General features: G+C 39.2%; 1 protein-coding gene and 1 long non-coding RNA gene across 3 annotated transcripts in view; one reads left to right on the top strand and one right to left on the bottom strand.

Moving 5' to 3' along the window:
- Positions 1-6,211: 6,211 nt before the first annotated feature.
- LOC145721063 (uncharacterized) lies at positions 6,212-7,024 on the bottom strand. The gene is made up of 2 exons (XR_014144538.1): positions 6,643-7,024; positions 6,212-6,492 (listed from the first exon to the last, which is right to left on the bottom strand). It is a non-coding gene; the product is annotated as an uncharacterized LOC145721063 (long non-coding RNA).
- An 82-nt stretch (positions 7,025-7,106) lies between these two features.
- RNF19A (ring finger protein 19A, RBR E3 ubiquitin protein ligase) overlaps positions 7,107-19,240 on the top strand; it is a 53,914-nt gene continuing 41,780 nt past the window's right edge. Inside the window, exon 1 of one of the 2 annotated variants that reach the window (XM_081817075.1) lies at positions 7,107-7,361. The gene's annotated coding sequence lies outside the window, so the exon portion shown is untranslated. The remainder of the gene's footprint in view (positions 7,362-19,240) is intronic. The other variant, XM_081817076.1, reaches the window with a different exon arrangement.

The following is a 19,240-nucleotide window of genomic DNA, read 5'->3' as shown; positions in this document are numbered from 1 at the left end:
TAGCTCCAAACTTGTGATGGTCTTTCGTTTCGTTTTGTTTTCAAACTCCCAAGTATGAATTTTAGCAAGGCAACAAATTCTTCCCTCTAGCCCCAAATACCAGTTGATGTATTCAAGGTACTACATGTCATCTCTTGTCCACCTTTTTACATCACACAGACTTCTAATTAGTCATTTTGGATTCTGACCATATTTGCCAGGAAATAACTGTTTGTCTTCTAACACATTTCTGATGGGATTCCCCTGGCAAAGGTAGATGGGATTTTTAAAATTGGAACCATACTAAAAACAGAATTGTTTTTGGTAATTGCCGATGAGTTTCCTGGCTAGCATACATGGAACTAAATTGACAATACCATTGAACAGAATGGATGGCAAAAAAAAAAAGGGCCGGGGGGTTGGGGGGTGGAGGGGAGGATGGCACCTGCAAAGACAGGCTGTCCACTGCCAACAGGGGTTAGTTTGTGCTTAGTTGCCTTTCCTACTGTTTTCTCTCTGCTTAAATGTTTTGTATCTTCTTATTGTTTCAGGGCTAGATTCTGCCAAAAATATTAAACACAATTTGACACACTTGAACGCTACTGAATCCAATATCCACTCATCTTAAAATAACACTATTGATAATAGCTCATTTTTCCTGAGCTAATACTAAGTGCCATGTGCTAAATACTTTTATATTTATTACTTCATCTAATTCTCACAGAAACTCTAAAGAGGTAGTTTTATTACCTTCATTTTTATAAAGATGAGGAAACAGGCATATAGGGACCTTGATTTATGAACATTCATCTCCTTGTGTTAATAATTTTAGACCTTTTACTGGAATAGCTCTGAGAATCCAAATACACACATGTATGTTTTTCACCCACTGAGTATTAACACTTACAGGTATAATCAGAATAAAGGACAGCCATAAGACAGGTTCTAGTATTTTTCAAGTTTTAAAAGAGTGTCTTCAGTAATTCTACTTCTAGGTATGTACTCTAGAGAAATTCTCCTATATGTGCAAAAAAGACATGTATAAGAAAGCTCATTTATATGGCAGTTAAAATAAACTAGATTTCCATGTATCCACATGGGTAGATCTCGAAACAATGTTAAGTAGGGGGAGAAAAGGAGGCTGCTGTAGAATGATACATTTGATAAAATATCATTTATGTAAAAATGTTGTTTAGTAAAAACTGTGTTTAGAACATAGAACAAGAGAATATGTTATTTGGGAATATGCACTTAATGTCGTAAAAGGATGTGAACCAGAAGGGTAAAATTTTTCAGGACAGCAGTTACCTGGGGAAGAGAGAAATGGGACCGGGGTGGAGGGAGGTAAAAAGGAGGTTTCAACTCTATAATGTTTCATTTCTTTTGCTTTAAAAAATAATACAAGAAAAAATGTTAATATTTGTTCTTTCAGGCGCTACACGGCTTTGTTCCCTTAGTCTCTGAAAGTTCTGTATTTTAAGAAAGGTAAATGGGTATATTCACGCTGATAAGGGGCAGAGACCACTATATTCAGCATGATCTCCATAAATTTAGGGTGAAAATGTTTTGAAGCAGATATAACTAGTTGCCCGATTTATCCATAAAATAACATAGACTATGTAGCGTTGAGTCTTGTAAATTCAGTGCAACCTCCAAAATAAACTAGTTGTAAAATGTATTTCTCAGTAGTTTCATTAAAGTGAATTTCTTTATGTGGTTTTATATTATCTACAAACCACAGGGAGCCAACCTCCCCCTCCCCTGACTCCTGCAATATTTTCATATTGTAAAGGCCAGCAGTAAAAATAATTGTCTGGAGACTGTTACAGGTCACATACTTCTGGCCAAAGACTTCTTCTAATGGGTCATTATTATTATCTGGACTGCACATTCTCAAATCTGATTCCCTGACCTGCCCCCCTCCTCTCCCTTTCTTCATGTCCAACAGCACAGGATTTCATTATGAAGGTAAACACCCCTGCATGCTATCTAATTAGGCAATGCAGTTTCTGTAGCAAGTGTTCCTCATTGCATTATTTGGTATAAGGTTCTGGGTCATATCTAAAAATATCGCAGCTTGAAAATTAATCTAATCTTTTGTTCATTTCCTTTTGTTTGAATCTTTTCACTTTCTAAATAATGAGGTAGTTGAAGAATGCTAAATCCAGCATTACTTAAAATGCTATTCATTTTGTTAATACTGTATTTTGAAGTGAGGAAATTATTCATTGTGTACATTTTTAAATAATCCCTTTCAGTTATATAACTAGCAATCAGTACCAGTTTGTTTGTGGGCATGTGTTCATGCACATTTTTTTATACCTGCCTTGTTTCAAAAAGGATAAAAGATGACTTACGGATACATACAACATAGCACCGGAGAAATTAAATCTGAAGTTAGTGAAGAAATGGAAACAGTCACTCTTAAGTAGGTAAAGTGCATCCTGTTCAGTCTTACACACAGGCCAGAAGGAGGCCACATAATACAGCTCTAAACTTCCTCATAGCCAAGAGAAATACTGTCAGTTCCACAATTAGGTATCCAGAAGACAAAACAAATGGGGTTAATAAACAAGGGAAAAGGGAAACATAACTATTCCAGGTGCTAAAATCAAAGGAAAACATTTTCCAGATATAGTCAGAGTAAATATAGCAACAATTTTCATGGTGCTTTCTTATAAATCCCTTAATGTAAGTCCAAAGTATTACACCAAAGTAAATTCATTAAGGAAATCTGAGAGGAAAGAGTCATGGCATGGGACTGGAGACTGGGAAGGTAGGAAGAGGGTGGGCTAGACACAAGCCAAGAGCTAAAGGGTAGCAACTGTTGGTTTTGATGTGAGGCTCATTACCAGGCTGATGATATAATGTGTCTAACCCAGGACTCTTTGAGAGTGAAAGGGGTACCATCAATAATTAAGCCCCCACAACAGGTATAAGCCAGGATTTTTCTGAACAAACGGGGACATATGGTCATTTTAAGTCCTTGCTCATCACCCACTGACATCCTGCTTCCAGTGCAGCCCACCACTGTGGACCTAGTCAGCCAAACTCACCCTGTCCCACATGCAGTAAGTCTAATCAGCTCTAGTTTTAGGGGGCTCTGGGGATTTCTAGCCCAGGTGACCAACTCAGGGTAGGCTAACTCATGAATCAAACAAATAGGAAATGTAATTAAGAAAGACTGGAATAAGCAATGGGTAACAGTGGTCTGAGGATCCAGTGTCCACCAAGAAAGATTCTGATAATGGGTGGGAGGGAGAAAGAATCAGACTGTAGGTAACTGGATGGGTCTCATGAAAAGGAATGAGATACCCTCCTTCCTAAAGAGCCCAATGAGAGATCCTGTGGAAGAAAACTGCTTGAAGTTGGGATATTATCATAATGGCTGAAGCTCTTAAGCTGTAGTTCTTAAATGTGTAATATGAATTACCCGGAGAGTTTGTTAAAAACTAGATTCCAGGACCCCAACCTCACAGATGATGATTCTGTAAGTCTGAGATGGAACCCAGGAGTCTATTTTAACAGGTGCTCCAGGTGATTCTGGCAATGGCGGTTCAAGCCTGGACTTTGACAAATACCACCCTAAAAGCTGATTATCAGCCCTTTGGGGAGTCTAGTCTTCCCACAAGAAAGAGTACCTTGGGCTGGCTTTGGGGAGGATATGGTGCCGTTTCCCTGTGGAAGGTGGTGAGTGAGAGATGGAGCAGGGAGAAGAGGTGGATCTGAGCAACTCAGCTTTCAGCCACCTGAAGGATTTTTCCATTGAGGGGCCTAGGTTTCTCAGTTTGGAAGAGAAAAGTCCTTTCCTCTCCAGATTCCCTATATGGTCCTAATAATTAAGAGAACTACCCGAGCAGCGATGCAGATGACCCCATTTTTAAAATCCTAGCTGGATTAACTCCCACTCTAGCCAGCTTCCCTTTATGTAGTAAAAGCACCTAGTATTTATTTTAGTAGGTTTACTACATGCCAGGCTTAAGAGCTGTATCTGCTTTTACTCGTTTAGTCCTGAGAACAACCCAACTTCACTCCCCCTGCTTGTGCGCGCGCGCTCTCTCAAATAAATAAATAAATAAATAAATAATCTTTTTAAAAAAATAGTACCTATCTTTTGGGACTCTTATGATAATTAAATGGCTTAATACTTATAAAGCACTTAGAACAGTGCCTGTCAGGTAACATGTATTCAATAAAGAGTAGCTGCGTTGTTCTCTTTCTCTCATTCCCTGCTTTCACTCCATTCAAGCAAGTCTTACCAATTCTGCCTCTAAAACAAATACCAAAACCATCCTCTCCTGTCTCCACCTTAGTCCAAAGAACTATGATTTCTTTCCTGGATTCTTGAAGTAGCCTCATAACTGATCTCCCTGCTTCCACTCTTGCTCTGCCACAGTCTGATCCCCAGAGCAACCAGAGTGATCCTTTCCAGAGGTAAATCAGGTGTCATTCCACTTAAAAATCTGTTGTGTCTGACTGCACATCACACCAGCCATTTAGAATTCTCCTTATCATGATCTCAAAATGTCTTAAATAAACTGGCTTCCTCATACCTCTCTAATCCCATGTGGTATACTCCCTCTTACTCACTATGCTTCAGCCTCTAGCTACCTTGAACTTGGCAAATTTGTCTTGCAAGGACCTTTGCACCTGCTGTTCCATCTACCTTCCCCACCCCTTAACTTGTTTGCCTCCTTCTTGTCTTGAAGAACCCAGCGCAAATGTCAGAGGAGTAGACTTTAGCTTGAGACGCTAAACTAAGGTAACAGCCTCCCTGGTTTCTATATGTCACACAGGTAAATTTATTTCCTTTCCTTTATTTCTTTGTTGTTTTTTCTGTCTTTCCCAACTGTGCCACCCCACTCCCCTAGACTGTAAGCTCTATGAGACCGGATACAAGGGCTGTCTTTTTTATTGCTGTATTCCCAGTTTCTGGGAAACTCTCCCCCTACACACACACACACACACACACACACACACACACACACACACACACCACTCAATTAATATTTACTGAATTGATTCTGAATGAATTAGAAGAGAGTAGGGAAAAAAGGAGAATACTATTATATTATGCTTTTGCTGTAATCTGGTGAGAAATGATGAGGCCCTAGCAGTGGTTTTCAACCATGGCTATGCACTGGAATCACCTGGAGAGGTTTTGTTTTGTTTTGTTTTGTTTTGTTTTAATCCTCATGCCTGAGCGCCATCTCAGAGACTCTGACTTAACTGGTGGAGGCAGTCTGGGCAACAGGACTTTTTTTTAAAGCCCCTCAGGGTATTCTGATGTGCAAAGTGGAAATTACTGCCCTAAAGGCAGAAGGGGGATACAGAAGAGAGAGTACAGGGATATTTAACAGAACTTAAGGTTAATTATGAATTGGAAGTGACTGAACCGGGGGTGCTTGGGAAGAATCCTAGATTTCTGGGTTGGGCCGGGGTGAATGAGAGACACAAGTTTTGAGGAAAAGAGAAGTTTTGTCTTGGACAGGCTGAGTTTGAGGTACCCGTGGGGATTCAAGTGGAGATGTTCAATATATATTTGTTGTTGTTTTTAATAGATGTTGCCTTAGTGAAGAGTAGGAAATCCCTCTAGTTTTCAGGAAGCGGGAAAAGGTATCCTTGGAAAAGATGACAATTGTACAGAGTACAAGACCGTTTCCACTTTGCACAGCCTCTTTCCTCAAAACCTCCTTCCAAGCCAATGCCCCATCTGTTCTGAAATGTTCAACATGTTGATATATTCTTAAGGATTATATTATGTATGAGTACTGTTCCATAAATCCATTTAACTTATACTATTCTTGTACTACTTGTACAAAGTATTCCATTGATTAAATTGTAGGCAGCCTTCAAGTAGTATTTAAAGGAATATATAACAGCTTTAAAACTTCCAATAATGAAAATAAACATACCCATCATGACTTCCTTTAAGATTTGTGGTAAAAAAAAAAAAAAATACTTGGACCTAAACTGCTTAGCTTGTTTAGTTTTCTAATTGGTAAACATTTACTGGGTTACCAAAGATACCAAGTACTGTCTGAAAGACCATGGCTCCTTGGTTTGTTTCTAATTTAAATTAGACACACTAAAACAAGGATTGATAGGGTGATATATTTAGTTAAGTAACAGATGGCGAATGGACATTCTGTCCAGCATCCATCACATTCCGTTTCTCAGTATTCCAAGGAAAAGTGACTCTGAATCTTGAAATCAACTATGAAGGAATGGACCAGGTCTGTATGGAATGTTTATTCAACTAAAAAGAACTGATACTAAACCATACGCAGGTTAAAAAATTCAAAGGAGATGTATGACTGGCTTAAAGGATAAGAGGGGATGGAACAGATAAAGCTGGATTAATGTAACTCAATGTATCCGTAAGTACTGAAGTACGAATTCTGAATACTTAAGCGATTTTGAAAATAAGAGATGTGGGGGAGAGGAAGAGGCGAGTGGCAGATATTCTCTGCACCCTCACATAGGGTATTAAATCGTGGCTAAGTGCTGGGGCTAGCAGCCCCTGAGGAAGAATGAGGTCTCTTCAAACTGTAAGAACGAAGAGGTGGGAGCGCCGCCACTCTTGCGGAAGACATTTCCACGCGGAAAGGAGCAGAAACTCGCAGCAACATCCCGGCCTTGCTCTCCCTGGGGGCTGCCAACCTAACAGGTGAACGGTGAGAACACAAAAAAACGAATAATAAATGGCGTGCGGAATGCCAAAAGCCAGGGTCCTCAAGTCCAGCATCTACCACCGCGTCGGGAGCAGCTCCAGCCACCCCAACCATCCGCGGAGGCGACACCTGCTCCACAGCCCCGCCCGCTCGGGGCGAAGTGCTTCTTGCCGAGGGGCATAAAGGGCAGCTGACTTGCCCGCGTAGGGGACGAACGGGACGCTGCCCTCTAAACCACCCGGTCGCAGGCGCAACGCGCCACGACGGGCCGGGCCGCGCCACGACGAGCCGGGCCGAACGTGCGCGAGCGAACGAGAGCATCCCAGAGCCGCCCGCGGCGGGCCCGGTGGGCGTGACGCCATGACGCACGGCACGCGGGCGGCGCGCCGGGGCGGGGCGGGGTGGCCGGGGGCGGGAGGAAGGAGTGGGAGGAGGAGGCGGAGACAGCGGGGGCTGAAGCGGGGGGAGAATGGCAGTTGGGGCGCTGGTTCCCGGGAACAGCCGTCAAGACAGAACTGCGGAGGAGGAGTTCGGGAAAGCGGCAGTCGGGACCCCTCTTCTGCGTTCCCCCCGCCCCAGCTGAGAGGCGTCTCGGCGGGTCTGAGGAGCCCTCCTCCGTACTTCCTTCGGCTTCTGCCGCCGCCGCCGCCGAGAGATGGGCCTCCTCACCCGCACTCCGGCACCCGCCGCCGCTCTGAGGAATTGAAGGTACGGGCGGCACTGGAAGAGGTTGCGCCTGGGTGCGGGAGGACAGGGGCGGCTCCCGTTTCCGACTCGAGGCGCTCCGGCACGGCAGCTGCCCTCGCGCCCCTTCCCGGAACGGAAATGGATTCAGAAATCCCACGGGAAAGGCGCCCCCTCTCGGGCTGGGCCCCGGAGCAGGGGCCGGGGCCGGTCCTGGGGCCGGTCCTGGGGGTCAGGCCTAGGGCTGGGTCCGCGTCCACCGCCCGCACCCGGCGCTGGCGCCCCCTGGGCCGCGCAGACTGAGGCGGAGCGTGGGATCCGCCCCGAGCTCTGCCCTCCCGGCCCGGGCAGTCTGTGGAGTCGGCGGCCAACCCAGCAGTGTTGTGACGGGCCGAGGCGGCGCTCCCTTGCAGCACTTCCCGGGCGGCTGAAGCTGCCGACACCGAGGGCGGCCGCCGCGGGGAGGCAGCGGGGGTGGAGCGCATTCCTGATGGGTGAAATCGGCTGTAACGGGACCGATTTCCGGGCCTCGCTGCGAATTCAGAGCTGGGGCGAGAGCCCCCAACCCCTGCTGCAGGGGGCCCTAGGGAAGGGGTGGCATGCACCCGGGAAGATTCATCCGGGAGAACTGCCATCCCCTTCAAAAGCAGAAATTAAACAGACGAAACACGGTGTTGCCTTGGGGTTAAAGTATACGTTAATAGGGGTCTATCCAGGATTGTCTCTCTCTTGCTAAAACCTTCAGGGTGTTCCTAGCCTTCACCCGGCAAGAAACGCCACGATTTTTAATTTCCAGTTTTCCCTGTCAGCTGGGTTTCCCTCTCTCGTTGCTCTTTCCCCCCATTTCCATTAATGGGAAGAAGAAAAAGAAGTTTAGCGTTCATTAGCCCCGCGACAAGAGCAATAAATAAAAGAGGGGAGAGAGGGGCTAAGGCTATATATGGGAGAAAGAAAGGTCTTAATTTTTCCCATTGGTCCTTAAAGGTGGAAATACGCGAACGGTGCTTTATCCTGGTTAATGTTTACCATTCAAAACGTTGCAGAATGTTCTGTTGGGTTTACGTTGAAAAGACAATGTTTCCGTGCTGCTGCTATTTTCAAACCCAGGTGTTGACTAGAAATGCTAGTTTTAAATGTTAGTAAACAGTGGAGGCATAAAGCAATCTTTCCCCATGGTTGCCTTAAAATGTTTGTGATCTTTTCTTTCCGTTCCACTTTTTTTTTCTTTTTGTAAGAACATGGCTGTCTTACTCATTTTTTATTATTTTAACCTACATTCCTTGATTCTTGGTTATACGAAGTATGACGGTATGCCTTATTTTCGTTTTCAGTTTTGCCATTAACCGTCTTAATAGGCAGCTTCCCACGTCTGTTTATAATTCACGCTATTACCGTATTTGCCTTTTTATGCTTCCTTAACACCCAACTGAACTGAATTAAAATGTAAATACTTCTCTCTGTGTAGAAAATGGCGATGATCTATTGTTAACTCTTATTTTCAAATGTTCTTTCCCTGCTATTTGGAATTCCATGGTAAAGATTTGGAATTAAGTCCTAGGACTTAATCAAATTATGCAACAACAACAACAAAAAGCCCTTTTTCTTTGTTTAATATTATTTTTTATTTATACAGTATACCAAGTTTAAATTTCATGCCTCCATGGAAACTATTTTATTGTCACCACAAGGTGTCTTTCAGAGGGGAAAAAAATTATACTTGGCAACTAATGTTAACGTATTTTTTTCAATATTGTTGACTTCCAGGAGGATTCCTGTAAGATTAACTTTTTAAAACTGCAGCGCCTTTTAGGAGTTGAAACACAACCCAAGTCTCCAGAGAGTAGCTCCTTAAAATATTGTTTCATTTGGGGAAGGCCTCAATTGATCGTTAATTTATATGAAGAACAGTCCATTTTACTATCTAACCAGTGTTGAAATTTCTTTTTAAAATTTTCCTGGTGATTTGTAGAATTTGGGGTGCCTTTTTACTTGACTAAATGAAACCATATTTTTTTCCTACCTAATGTATGAAAGATACTAGGATTAATACCTGTTCTTAAAGATAGCTCAGCATGTTGGTGGAAAATAAATGCGTTTCATAAATTTGAAGTAGGGAAAGTCATAAAGTTATATTTTTGCAGTTGTGAATGTAAGACACTTGGGGCCACCTATCTTTAATGGGATCAGATTGAAAGATACTATTTGTTCTCATGGGGTTATTAGATGGAATTAAATACAGATAATTTGAAGCAAACGTTTTTAGCATTTGAAGGAATCTTTATATATTATGGCAGGTTCTGATTTTATCTTAAACACTTAATTTAGGTTTATCACAGAAATTCTTTGGTTTGTAATCATCTCCCACCCTCCCAGTTTTGCTTTGCTTTTTTAATCTGAAGGGCACTGAGGATTGAAAAGTGTAGCTTTCTAAATTTATCAAGGGGGGAAGAGGGAGGACAAATATTTGTGATAACATGTTAAAGTCCCTAGTCCAGTGCTGGGCACAGAGTAAGCTGGGGATAAATTTTACATTTACATCTGAATGGTCTCCTTATATTCTCTCTTCAGGTTATAAAGGAAATTTTAGGGAATTATTTGTTTTCCTGATGCTACTAACAAGTGACAATCAATTGTCAAATGCAGACTGGTTTTGCACTAAGCTTTATGCTCTTTTGTTTGAGGCCTATATGAAAAATAAACCATTTTGGGTTGAAGACCAAAGAAAAGTTGAATTTGTAAACTTATATTTGATTGCATTATATTTGGCAAGTTAGCACTAGTAGTTTGAAAGGACCCATGATCATATATGAAGTACTTTAGCTTAAAGGTTTTGGTTTGACTCCTTTTCAGCAAAATGCTAATCTGATTACTTATGGAGAATAGCTAAATTTTCCTTAGGCAATTTTTTTTTTCCCAATCAGGAGTAATTATTATTTTCTTCAGCTTTTTTTTTTTTTTTTGTCATAATAGTTTTTTGTTTGCTGGTAGAAGATGTATAACATTGAAACAACTATGTATATAACCACACCTGCACAGCTATAGACAGGATAATGTTCCTTTGCTAACCACATCTGTATTTCAGATGGTGGTAGACTTCAACCAAAAAGGGCAGTGAAATCATTTGGGGTGTTTGAAACTTGGGTACTTCATTTGTTTCTCAATAGCTATCATATGTCAGTAATACTTTCTCTATTAAAGTGGGAAATATTACCACTGTTTGATAAAGTAGTTTTGTTTGTATTGCTTTCTTTGTAGCTGTCAATAAAACCTGAACTTTTAGTTTATTGGTAACAGTTTCTTGACAGCAATGCCATTAGCCTTAAAAACATATATATTCTTTTTTTTTTTTAAGATTTTATTTATTTATTTGACAGGGAGAGAGAGAGCGAGAGCAGGAACACAAGCAGGGGGAGTGGGAGAGGGAGAAGTAGGCTTCCCGGTGAGCAGGGAGCGTGATGCAGGGTGGGGGTGGGGGAAACTTGATCCCAGGACCCTGGGATCACGACCTGAGCCAAGGCAGACGGTTAACGACTGAGCCTCCCAGGAGCCCCAAAACATAGATATTCTTGACCCATTGATGTTACCTGTTATTTTATTTTAAAAACCATTTGCTAGAGAAGTACTACTAGTTAATTTGTTTTAGAAGTCCTATTTGGAATAGTTTTCTTATGTGAAAGCCTTAGTGGGACAAAACTAATGAGTTGTTGTTTTCTCTCTCAAATAAGTTTGTGCATTGGATTATGAAGCAAAATCCTACAGAAATCACCAAGTTTAAGCCCAAAAGAAACTTCAAATCTCAGTCTTGGGTCCAAAAAACTGGAGTTGGCTGCCTAAAATTATGTACACTTTACATTTTCAACCTCTTTCCTTCTTTGGAGACCCCTGTAAGTATAAATAGCCCTGCTGTAATGTGAATAGCAGGCAGATTGCCAGTTGAAGAGACCTTCTGGGAGAGGTGAGCCATAAAGAGGGAGCAGACTAGTTAGAGGGAGGGATCAAGAAACCGGGAGAAGCTATTGGGAATGTGATAGTATTAGGCTTCCAGATAAACATTATATAGCATGTATCACAAAAATAGCCATTAATGTGAATCTTTATGCTTTATATTTTGTAATTTCTAAGTCAGATATTGGCATTTGCTCCCCCAAATGGTAAAATATTCTAAAATTAAATTATCTTTATGCATTATCACAAATGTGATAATATATGTGAAATGTGCATTAGAAGTGTAGGAGCTAATTTAAACTCTATATGGCAGGGACCATTCCCTTTGTTCAGCACTTAGCATAACGCTTTACAGTAATAGATGTTGAATAAGTATGTACTAACTGAGTAAATTATGTATATTGTAAGGTATCTATTTCATAACTTTCTCTACAGCAGGGCTGTCATTATTAATAGAGTCTAATGCGAATTGTAAGTGTAATTTAAGATTTTTCTATTAGATAAATTAAAGTAAAAAGAAACAGGTGAAAGTAATTTTCATAATATATTTTATTTAACCCAGTGTATCCAAAATATTATCATTTCAACATATATTAATGAGTCACTTTACATTCTTTTATTCATACTAAGTGTTTGATCCAGTGCATGTTTACACTGAACAGCATAGCTCTAGGAGCATTTTACATGAAATGTTTGTTCCTTTCCACAGAAATTCTATTAAATTAGATGCATTAGATATTTACTACAGACTCCCAGGAAATATCAACCTAAAGACCAATTTGAAAAATCACTAATCAGAAGACAGAGTGGGTCTCTTAAATTAATCACGGAGCTACAAAGAGTGAAATGAAAAGGTTAAAAACCTAGAACCGCCCTAGTCATGCTCAGGTGCATCTGCTTGAATACTCATTTACTTTTTCTCAGAATGCGGCACCAATTTTATTTGGCTGTGGAACTTATCCTAGTGACACTAGTGTTCTAATTTAACTTCTGTATTTTATAAGTGAGAAAACTGTAGTGTAGAGCTACTCAGTCCAGTGTATCATCATTAGCCACATGAGGCTATTTAAGTTTAAATTAGTTAACATTTTAAAAAATTTAAATTTCAGTTCCTCAGTTGCACCAGTCACATCTGGAATGCTCTGTAGCCATATGTGGCTACTGGCTACCATAGTGGACCTTGCAGGTCTAGAATATTTCCATCATTTCAGAAAGTGCTGTTGGATAGTGCTGGTCTAAAGATTTATCCACACAGCTAATGTGGTAGAGCCAAAGTTTCAGACCACTTTCTCTTATCTTCAGACTGAAATTTCATTAATCACCGGTTTCTGAATGATCATATTAATCTTTTTGTTTACAAATCTCCATTTGCTTCTCACAGATAAATTTCAAGTTTTCATGGCATTCAAAACCTTCCACAATCTAATCTTAGTCTCACCATTCTGCAAAAAACCCCCACACTGAAGCCAGTTAATCTGTTTGGTAAATATGTTAATAAAACATCCATAGTTTCACCCCCATGACTTTTCCTAGGCCTTTGTCTCTGCCTGGAGTACCCTTTTCCATCTTCTCTGCTTATCTAAGGTCCTGCTCTTCTTTCAAGGCCTGACTCCTATCTTATCTCCACAAATCATTCCAGGTTGTTGATTCTAAATAAACTACTAAGAATTTTTCTGAGATATTATTAACAGGTTCCAGACATGAGTGGGAACATATCTTTTGAGGACCATCATTCAACCTACTACATGATGCCAGAAATTTTTACTAAGGACATTAGTAAAGTGTATTATGTTTATGCAAAAAGCCAAAGGATATTCATCCATAATAAAACTCTTTTAAGTTTTTTTTTTTTTTTATGGTATTGTTTGCCATAAGGAGACATCTATTTGATTTGGCTCTGTATAACTGCTTATCAGGTAACCACTGCCACCCTTGATTTGGATGAAAGAATTGGTCATTGTGCTATACATAATATATCTTGTGATGATAGGCTTTTCTAAATGGTTGTTTTATTTCCCCCTTCACATCCACTTATCAGTCCCTACCCCTCTTTCCAAAGGACTTTATTTCACTATTTTAAGAATGCCTGTTTAAGAAGTGTTGGTTATTCATATAAACAAAAACTGAAGGATAGATTAGTTCAGGCAGTGTTTATGTAGATCAGAGATTTAAAATCTGGTGCTGCAGTGGACCTGCTCACCTTTCCAGATTCTTCCTACTATACGAACATCTTGTATTGATTTATTCATTGTAACTGATTCCAGTGTGGGAGGTAACAAGACCTTCATATGCAGTAGTCTCATGGAGCTTCTTTCTTTTGCTTTTTTACTTAGACTGGCTATGACAAGTTACTAATGAAAAAAAATCTCTTCTGTAACAGTCTTGTCTGAGTAGTTCAGAGTGTTTCAAAGATATACTTTAATACTAATCCAATGAAATAGATGATAGCACATTTTCCCTTATTTTATAGACAGGGAAAAAGAGTGAAGCACATTCTGGGAGAGTTGTAAAGCCAAGAGAAGTCCTATATCCTGACTTTCAGTTCAACTTAGTAATTCTAGTTCAGTGACATATATGCTTCTGTATTTGGTCTCAGAAGAAGGCTATCAGAAAGGCGAAGATTATACTCATTCCACTGGATTTACTAAAACAAAAGAGTACAGGGCACCTGGGTGGCTCAGTCGTTAAGCGTCTGCCTTCGGCTCAGGTCATGATCCCAGGGTCTTGGGATTGAGCCCCGCATCAGGCTCCCTGCTCCGCAGGAAGCCTGCTTCTCCCTCTCCCACTCCCCCTGCTTGTGTTCCCTCTCTGGCTGTTTTTCTCTCTGTCAAATAAATAAAAAACCTTTAAAAAATAAATAAATAAAACAGAAGAGTATATTAACATTTTAGAGAATTTGGAGATATTTTTATAACAAAAATTATCTCAGAAAAATCTTTTAATTATCCACTTTTAACCTTAGAGTATGCTGTATATTAAAACTGTTTGAATCATAGTGTTACTAAGGGGCCTTTGACATTATCTGGTCCAGTTACTTCAACTTGCAAATAAGGAAATTGAAACTCAAAAAAGTAGATAGACCTGGCTGAGATTTCAGACAAGGTTAGTATTTCCCTTCTGTTAATTTGTAGCAATGAGTATTTTAACCAGTTCAAAAATTTTTTGACAACTAGATACCTTTTTAAAAACCTATTTTAAAACTTCTGAATGTCTCTAGGCATTCCATCATGCCTGACATTTTGAATGTTTCTGGGTACTCTGTCATGCCCAGGATTTTGCATTATGCTTTCCTATTTCCCTATTGGTTTGCCCTTCTGAACAAAGAGGGCCTCGAATGAGGCAGCCAAAACGTTTTTAATCTTTTTCTTATTGGAAAAATGGAATGAATAATGCTTTTGCTTTCTGCAGCAGCTTACTTTTTGTAATATTTAAGTAATTAGTATTATTTGTAATGAGTATTATTAAAACAAAGTACCATTCTATTCTACCTCCCAAGAATAGGCTTCAATAGGTAAATGTGGCATGTGTATGTTTGTGAAGCTGTTTAAGAACTATCTCTTTGGAGAGGCTTTGTGGAATATGGGAATAGTGTGCTCTGAACTTTTAGTTTCTTTTTCTATGAAATTGTAGAAACTATTTAAAGGGCAGAGCTCAAAATAGTGTATTTGAATCATTCTAAAAAACTTGCTGGAAACTGATACTTGCTTGTGCTAATGATCTGTTTGAATTACCCCCACCTCATCCATTTATAAGTAGTTGAATCAAAATTGTCCATTTTTAATATTAGAAAGACCACGGGATGCCTGGGTGGCTCAGTCAGCTAAGTGTCCACCTTTGGCTCAGGTCATGATTGGGATTGAGTCCCACATCGGGCTCCCTGCATGGGCTCCTTGCTCATCAAGGAGCCTGCTTCTCCCACTCTTGCTGCTCACTCTCTCTCTCTCTGACAAATAAATAAATAAAATCTTTTAAAAATATATCAGACCACTTGAGGTAGGTTTGTAGCTATATAAACATAAGACTAAAAACATTTATATTTACCTTAGAGAAATTAATATACTATAATGATGTATCCCAAACTTCCAAATGGCTAACTTTTCTGATTACATTAGAAAAGCCCTCTCAGAGCCAACAATTTGTTTTGTTTTATCTAACCTTAAAGTGTGATAATCTTTCTAACAGTTTTATCCAGTAGGTGGTTTAGTTATATTTGTGCCATCTTCTTAGATATTTATATTAGTTTGGCTAATATTTGTAAGGTAGTTAATATGTGCCATACCCTATGCTGCATTCTTTGTATATGTTATTTCACTTAATCCTAATAATAATCTGGTGGGGTGCAGGTATTATTATTATTACTCCTAGTTTATAGTTGAAGAAACTGTCTTAATAATTTAACTCAGTGTCACACAGCACAGTAAGTGTCAGAGGCTGAACTTGAACCCAGACTTGTGACTCCAAAGCCCATGCCTTACTTTCTGGATAAAAAGTTGCCGTCATTACCCCACATGTGTATAGTATTTAAAAACCCCTGCCCCCCCCCCCCAGCTACTCTAAATTTTTTACCTTATTTTATTTTCCCCCACAAAGGTAGGTTAAGATAATTATGTGTGAAACAACCCCAAAATCTCATGGTGGAGCAGAATAAAAGTTTATTTCTCACACAAAGAACCATGTGGATGACTCAGGTATCCACATTCCTTCCATCTTGTGACTCAGCTGCCCCTATGGCCTGCTTGGAGTCACCACTAGGATTACTACCTTCAGCAAGCCAGTGAGGGAAGAGAGAGAGTTCAAAGATGTGTGAAGGGATGATTTAGAGACCAGTCCTGGAAGGAGCATACATCATTGCATTGGTCAGGACTAGACACATGGCCGCGTGTAGCAGCAAGTGGAATGGAAAATGTGGTCCTCCTATCTGCTTGGGAGGAAAATGAAACAGGTGCGTATATAACATCATCTCTGCCACAGTTGTGTTTTCCCTGTTTTACAGATGGTACAGAGAGGTGGTTACTGAACCAAAGCCACAAAACCACTTGGTAGCAATAAATAGAACCCAGATTTCCTTAGAGCTGCATATAATATGCTTATGTTTCTGAGGAGACATTCAAATAATTGAAAGGCATTTAGATTGTATTTCTAGCACCCTTGCTGATTGTTTCTTATTGGACAGCAAATATTTTACCTCTGTGTCCATTACATTTTATTGTTATTGATTTACTTTATGAGGAATGATAAAAACATTTTCCAGTGGTAATTGCCGTTTTAAGTGAGGATGACATAATAGCATTAAAGTAACTTTACATACATATTATATTCAATTGTCCTTTGAATTTACAATATTGATTAGCCTTTATGTAATTTTATATTTTAAACATGTGATAGATTATTCTAGGCCATATACATACCTCATGTTTATTCTTGCATTATGAACCTGAGACATTTGTTTTAGGGATGAGAGTTGTTTTTTAACCTTCCCCAAAACTTAACTCTTTTGGAAAGAACTGCAGCTTCAAATCTTAATGGATACAAGTGCATTCTAACTGAGCTAACAATTAGTACAGATATGAATATCATACTAATATAAATTACTGAGAGCAGAAAATTTACAGAAACTGATGTTAACTTCTACTGGCAAATTAAAATCCAACATCTCAGCGGTAGCTGTTAACCTTTTGTTACACTTTAGACTCCTTGGAGAATCTCTTGAAAGCTATCGATTCTGTCCCTAGAATATACAGTTATTCACAATTTAGTATACCATTTTAGAGATTTCATGGATTTTTTCAAAGCCTATCCATGTATTAGCTGTTATTTTTAAGCATTTTTATCCTTCTCCAAAAATTTATTGTTGTGCTTATTATATTTTTACTTTAACAGGTGTATAAAGAGATGTTTAATAACTCAGAGTTTTTATAAGAGTGTGTCTTAATATTATTTGGGCAGCAAGAATTATGCCCAGAACCTGCACTGCTGCAATAGCTGAATTTGGCAGCTATATTGGGGGACAGATCTATTAGAGGAAAATATGGCATTTCCGAACTTGAGGTTGGCAAAATGAATGATATAACTTAAAAAAAAAAAACTTTAGACATTTAAATAATCTTTTTGAGTAAAGCAAACTTTGTTATAATAAACTTTAGTGATTTATCTCTGTTTAGAGAAAGCCATATATGAAAATCCAAGAAAATTAAATGCCTCAGACTTGTCTTAATGAGGTAGTTCAGATTTACAAAAGCACTGTTTACTTTGGGCTAAAAGTAGCTTATGTGTGGACACATCTTTTTTTTTTTATTTTTTTATTGTTAATCACCATACATTACATCATTAAGGACACATCATTTTTAATACATCACTTCTAGTTGTGGTCTGATCAAAAGATGGATTATGATAATTCTGATTTTTGGTAGTCAGTTACTACATTAAATTGTACCTAGTCATATTTAAATTTGATAGGTTGTTGTTTGCAACTCTCTATATAGGAGATAGTACGGAAAGATAGATACTACTTTTCTCACTGCCTTAGGAACCTTTATTTAACACTGGAGGAAGGGTAGAACCAAAGATATGAGTCAGGTTTTGAAGATTTCCCCCACTGTTTATTTATCAGTATTGGTTCCTGAAATTATGCACAGTGACCTAAATGAATGTTCTCTATAGTAGGTTGTATGGTCAAATAACCGGTGATTCCTTTTTGTATAACTTAAATTGCCAGCCACTTATGGTGTCAGAAAACCATTGTTGTATTGAAAAACAGAGTTGCTTTCAGGGTATATATAGTTTTTTAAAAGAAACTTTAAAATGGATTTTGATAAGTATTTACTTAGATTATGGGACTACTATATATGCCCAAATATAAAATCAATTATTCTTTCAAAATTATGCATATGAAAAAAGGGCATCATTTTATTATAATGTAGGTCCTTGCAGAATCACCCATACCATTGTTTGGGGAAGACAGAGTCTGAAATGTCTTTTTTCAGTTTTTTAGATGCACTAGAATGAAAATTCCACAGAACAGGGGCCTTGCCTATTTCTATTTTGGTATTATATATCTACTACCTAGAAGAATATCTGGCACATGATAGACATTGGGCATATTTATTGAAAGACTAAATTAATACTTACACAGTTTACTTGTAATAAAAAGGCAAAAAGCTTAACAAATTTAGTTATTCCTAGAAGCCATTACAGTTGCAAGTATTGGATAATGCAAGAACACCTTTTAAAGATCAGTTTTTAAAAGCTGTACAGTAGGGGCGCCTGGGTGGCTCAGTTGTTAAGTGTCTGCCTTTGGCTCAGGTCATGATCCCACGGTCCTGGGATTGAGCCCCACATCGGGCTCCCTGCTCCGCGGGAAGCCTACTTCTCCCTCTTCCACTCCCCCTGCTTGTGTTCCCTCTCTCGCTGTGTCTCTCTCTGTCAAATAAATAAATAAAATCTTTAAAAAAAAAAAACTGTACAGTAAATTTATAATTTAGAGATAATGTATACTTAATGTTAGGCTAAGATTTCCTATGACAGCATCATATACAGACTCAAGAATACTGTATCTCAGAACCTAGTTGAAGGTATACTTTGGAAAGCTGTCAGATGTTTTCAAAAAAAATTTATACAGATTTCCTCTTGGGGAAAAGACCATGCAGCGCAGGGCAGCTGGAAATCAAGCAGAAAGTCAGTCTTACTGGTTTGAGGTGTCAAGGAATGAAGTTGGGAGTGCCAGAATTGCTGGAAATTGACAGATTCCAGAAAGGAGGGAGGTACAGTAGGAATGCCTTAAAATCCTGAATTGTGCATGGAAGATACCACTGAGCTCAATGGAAAACAACAGCTGTAAGACTGAAAATGCTGACTAGAGATACTGCAGCTATCCTTAGCAGGGGAGACAATTTGGTTTTTGATTCCTACCAAATTAAAGGGGCTTGGTAAACATGTGTTCTTCAAGACCCATTCTAAAA

Source organism: Leptonychotes weddellii, chromosome 4 (assembly GCF_054177405.1).
Source record: "Leptonychotes weddellii isolate Sample4059 chromosome 4, ASM5417740v2, whole genome shotgun sequence".
Taxonomy (NCBI): domain Eukaryota; kingdom Metazoa; phylum Chordata; class Mammalia; order Carnivora; family Phocidae; genus Leptonychotes; species Leptonychotes weddellii.
Note: the sequence above shows the minus strand (reverse complement) of the source record. Positions and strands in the feature narration are given on the sequence as shown.